This window comes from Argiope bruennichi, chromosome 2, assembly GCF_947563725.1.
Source record: "Argiope bruennichi chromosome 2, qqArgBrue1.1, whole genome shotgun sequence".
Classification (NCBI taxonomy): Eukaryota; Metazoa; Arthropoda; class Arachnida; order Araneae; family Araneidae; genus Argiope; species Argiope bruennichi.
In genome coordinates, this window is record NC_079152.1 from 70720407 (window position 1) to 70726406 (window position 6000).

The following is a 6000-nucleotide window of genomic DNA, read 5'->3' on the forward strand; positions in this document are numbered from 1 at the left end:
TTCACTGCATGCCGTTTTATTGTAGTTTTTTTTTTTTTAATAAGCAAGGCAAAAGAATAACTATGATAAAAAATTTTGTTGCAACTTTTAATTGTTACACTGTAAGCCCAAAGGTATTAAAATACCAATCAAAGTGTTCCACACACATTTAACATAGTGAATTTAATAGGTATTAAAAGGCACCTTTGAATTTGAAATCTTTCAGTAGTCACTGAAGTAATAGGGATATTTTTACTGTTTGCTATGATTACATTTAGTACATTTTTGAACTACTATTAGATGTTTTTACCCCCATGCAATGTCCTTGTGTACTTTTTTGTTATTTTTCAAATGAGTAAATATTTATATTTTTATGTGAATTATTTATTTGTAATTATGAACTAACAGCTTTTTGTTTGGTGTTATTTTCTAGTCAATTTCGCTTTAAACTACCTTTAGATTGGCCAAGTTTGATTTTGATTCTGTGATCTATTGTTACTGTTATATATATATCTATATATACTCTTTTAAATTCCAGACTGCATGTTACAGTATTTTTATTGTATTGGTAGCATCAAAAAAGTGTTTCATAAATAAGTATTTAAAGTGTTTAATCAATATTTAAATGTTTTAATTCTTTTTTTTAATCTTGAATGTTATTGAAAGAGTATTAATATTTATTACGTTAGAATATTTTTATGAAATTGATAATGTTATGCAATGGACATCATATTGTTATTATCGAATGGTTTTAAATCTTTTTCTTAAAAATAAATCAAAGACTATATACCACTAAAAAATGGTGATGTGAATTGTTTATATAACAATTCATAATCAACATTGCTATGATAGTCTTTCTTTTCAAGCAAGTACTTCAAATTTGTGTGTGTATAATAATGTCATCAATAATAAGATAATTGTAAAAGCAGGTAAACTGATATCTGCATTTGTATATTTCTTAATTTGACAGTGAGTTTCTTCATATATCAAGACGTGATCTGCAATAAAATTTTAATAGTTGAATAAAGCAAAAAATTATTTATTTTTAAATGAAATTCCGGTTATTTTTGAAAGTGCTTGTTATTATCTTTACTGTGGAATATCATCTAATAAAGCTTTCAGTGTCAAATTACAGAAATAAAACTTTTATTTTCATTTAATGCAGCTATTTGAAATTTCCTTTCTTGCTGTGATAAACTTTTTTTTTTTTTTTTTACAGTTTAAAAAAATGTATTATGTGTCCTGTGTAATATAAACATTTGTTTGTATTGTGATTTTTTTTATTTCACTATTTTCTGCATTTCAAATCGTTGTAGCTTTACAAAGAGTATTTTATTAACAGATTTCAATGTGTATATAATTATACTTGACCACACGTATAGATACTTGATGGGTGAGTCAATTGTCCAGTTCTACTTTATGAAATTTAAATTATAAGTATATGTTAGGAATTCCCTTGTATATTTATTGGGTATTTCTAGCTTTATCTTTTATATCCATTATAATATTTTGAAAATCAACACCTTTAAACAGATGAAAAAAAGCTTCTGTCTGAATTCCAAGTTCATAATGAGTTTTCAATATATTCGACATAGAGTGCTACTGTTGTTCATTGCTTATGTAGTAATGAATTAATTAATCAAGGGATAAAGTTTCAACATATAGAAGTCTTTCTGAATAATGCAGTGTCGACTTCTTTTTCCTCATTCCAGTACATTCTTGGTGTTTAAAATAGATGCTAGTTGTAACTATTAGATAAATTATTTTAAGAATTGTTGCAAATTCTGTTTATTTTTTTACTTGTGTTGAATGTCATTCCAACATTTTATATATACAATCCATATATATCTTTGTTAATGAAAGGTGATCTTTTCGCATTATTTTTTGATGTATAGTATTTTAAGTTATTTCTGTGCGTTAAATATTATTAGTTATTGTTTGTTGTTTACTGTTGCTGTGCTTTAATGGTAAATTGTTAAATTATGACTTGTTTCTTTTTGTTACTACTTAATATATATATTATACTTTAACGAATTACTCATTTTATTTTGCTTATATTCCTTATTCTTGTAAATAAAAGTAAACAATGAATAAAATTTTGTTTTTTGAAAATATCTGTTATAATATTTTGTAGCTCATCAAATTCAACATACAAATATATATTTTGGGAGAAAGGATATGTTAAAGCTGTTTCTGTGACTAGCCTGTCCCCAATTTGAAAGGCTAGAGCAGGTCATAACAATACAATCCCTTCTTGGTGACCAAATATTACAAACATTTTTTAATTGATTAAAAATATGGATTAATTTTGATGTGCTTTTGTTTGCTGTTTTTGAGGACTGTATGTTTGGCAGTTACGTACAAAGCACTAACATTTAGTTTTGATATTTCTTAGTTTTGTTGGTATCAGCCAACAATATTAGCATGATGAAATCAAAATCTGTCTCTTATGATCCCAAAAATGTGAGTACAGATGGAGAGTTGCATAACCAGATTCCATTTGAAATCTGCTTGGTTGCAATCTGCATTCATTGACTTTAAAATTTGCTGCAAAATTAGTTAATGTATGCAGGCCTGTTGCTTATTAAATTCAATTTCGGTCGAGGTTTGTGAACTCGAGGATAACCAATATTCTTCTATTATAGTATACAGTATTTTAATTTCATAAAATTAAATACTATGGCTTGCTATACATATTATTTAGATTATTAATTGGTAACCTCTTCTGATAAGATTTAATAATGAAAAATTATGCATGAGATAATCATTTAATTTTTATTTTAAAATAACTTGTTTCATTTTATAATTCTTATACATTGTTAATTAAAATTGTTAGTAATATGGATATAAATGTAATTTATTAAGTTCATATTCAGCATTTCTCAAAAACCTAGTGAGATTAGCATCTAGTTTTCGCAGAATCAAAGCATTTATGCCAGGCATTCCCATAAATTTCTTTATTTCTGGCACATTATTTTTTTCGTTCCAAATCTTTCTTCTGATGATGTATCTACAACACCAGAGCATTTACAAGAAACACTTATTAGATGCCTAGGACGTTGTTATTTTCGTATATAACAACATATATATATTTATAACACAAGTATATTTTATCGATTAAGTAAACATGTAGAGAACTCTTGATAAACGGAAGTGCAGTAGCACATGGCCGAGAAATTGATTTATAAAAATCATGTATTCGAATTTATTCAAATAAAAAGCAAAAGTAGTTTCATTTTCAGAGCCTTATTCATAGTAATTTTTTCGTGTTTTCAGATTTTCATGCAGATTAGCGTGGTTCTAAATGTTTTCGTAAAAGGCTAATTGATTCGCGAGTTAAAAGTTCTGTCAAACTTTGCATTAAAATACTCAGATTGGGTTTTAAAATGTATATTTTTTATCATCTTGTTGAAAATTAGTTTGATGTTTAACTAATATATATGCGAACTATTTTTAAAGATAGTTTAAACCAAATTTAGCATGAAAATCAAATGCAGTTGATTGATCATATAATATAATATAATATTGGTTCAATTCAATATAAATATAAAAGCAATGTAGGATTTCTGAAGCTGCTTAAAACCACTGCACTTAACCCTTTAAAGGGCCATTTTTTTCTAGTAATATTATGTTAAAATATTTTTTAGCTTGAAATTAGAATAAGAAAAGGGATTCATTTAACTTATTAGATAAATTTAATTTGATTAATTAATTAATTTGGTTAATAAGTAATTAAGTAACAAATCAAGACACATCATTTTGTGTAAGATAAAGAACTGAAGAATCTAAGTTTCTGTCTTTCTAAAAAAATTTGTCAGAACTTATGCCAACCTGCATAATTTCATACAAAGATTGATAAATTTGGTGGGAAGCATACTTCCCACGGTTTTAGAAAGGGTTAAGAAAGGTTTGCAGGCATATTGATTAAGAGCTGATTCGCTCAGCTGATAAATAAATAAATTTGCAAGAAACAAATTTTTTGAATTATAAAATATCAGGACTACAGTGCGTCTGTGTGTATGCAATTATCAAGACCGTTTATAATAATAAATGTATAAGTTATTTTTATGATATATTAGAATATTAATTATTCATTTAATTAGTGTTGTTAACATTCACTTAATAGGTCCTGTAAGAAAAATTTTAATGTTCAGATAGCAGGAAAAAAAATTTGTGGCAGTGCATTCAAAGTTTATGTTAAGTCCAAACGAAGAATGGCCTGGGCGTATGATTGCCTGAGTTTCACATGATATTGCAGTTTTTCACATGATATTGCATAATATTGCAGAAAATGTGCTCAAACTTATTAAAAAAAAAAAAAAAAAAAAGGCAAGTATCAGTTTATTTTCGGAATATAATTTTTAAATTCTTTTGCTAATTTATGCGATTTATAAAATATCTAAGTGGCCTTTGTGGTCAGTCTTGCACAGAAAGGTTGTGTGCTATATCAAAGAAACTTATTGCTATTTTGTTTGGTTGGTTGAGAAAAGGCGCTGGAAATTTTAGTAGTTGTCTGAAAAAGTAACTTTTTTTTTTTTTTCTTCTCTCACGCACGCACTATGAGAATTTATACTCGTATGTGTCAAAAAGTTTTTATTCAATTTACTTTATATTCAATTTGAAAGTTGAGTGAGATATAGATACTATAGAAAATTCTTTCCTGTTCGGGATCCGTAAGATCATTCGTGAGTAAGAAGAAGGTGGACTCTGTAGGCCTTTTTGAGAATTATTCACTTAGAGTTATGAAATTGTTTATGCATGTGGATTAAAATATAAATACGTCAAATTTCTATAAAAACACTTTTCAGAACGAAATATTATTTCTAAAAAATTAAAGGATGTATCATTTTTTTAATATTCTAAGCGACTCACTTTTAATGTTTCCTACTATTATTTCCTTATTACTCATTATAAATTTATTTAGAATAAAATTCTGTATGATTTTGTAATTCCAATTAAATGCTAATTTTTTTAGAAACATTGTTATGCTTACTTACTGAATTTTCATTAGAATTTTAAGTTTTTCGGAAGTAAAATAAACTTTTATTTATCTAAACAAAACTCGAAATATAAAATGCATACCCTGTTTTCTTTCAATATTTATTTTTTGAGTAAGTTTGAAAATTTTATTATCAATTCTATTCAATTTCTTCAAAAGTTAAGAAATCTGGAACTTTTCAAAGATGTTTAAATTTAATTGCAATATCATTTTGAGGAAAGTAATTAAAATGTGTTTTTTTTCTTTAGGCCTTTGAAATATTTATTTTATTGAACAATATATATTATAACACTATTTTAGTTGAATATAAACTTACATTTTGATAAGTAAACGATAAAAATAAAATTTCATATTTTTGTCCATTTTTGCTTATTTCAAACACCATTATCCTCTTAACGTTACGGGAAATCTAACTCTGAGAAGAGAGGGAAAACATAAATACCCGCAAGTCAGACGATAATATGAAGTTTGAATTCAATTGATTAGAAAATAATTATTTTTTTTAAGGCCCATAAATTTAAATTATTATATATATATACATAATATAAAGCACCCTTCTGTAATGTGAAATTGATAATAAAAATATTCAACTTTAATCCGTAACTCCAGACGAGAGACAAAATGACTCTGCGTTGTTCATTAGCTCTGATTATAACATGGTATTTTACCCTTGACTACAATCATCTCCTCAGTTCCTTCAAGTTGTTCTTTCTGCAGTATGTTGGCAAAAGTCTAAGTATGAACACGTGCATATAACAGAGTTATTCTTTTTCGAAGTTTTTGTTGTTATTTATGGAGTCATTGACTCCATGTCTCTGAAACTGCTTTTAATTTGAATAATGCAAAATGAATAAAGAAATATTCTTAAAAAATATCTTAAAATATTGTATTCTTCATTTTTGTTCGTTAAATTTCTAACAGTTATTAATATTAGTGTACTTCCGTAATATCTAAATGAAGTAAGTATTTTTAAAAAGATTGTTTAGGTTTTTTCTTATTACATCTTTCCAACATTTAATATT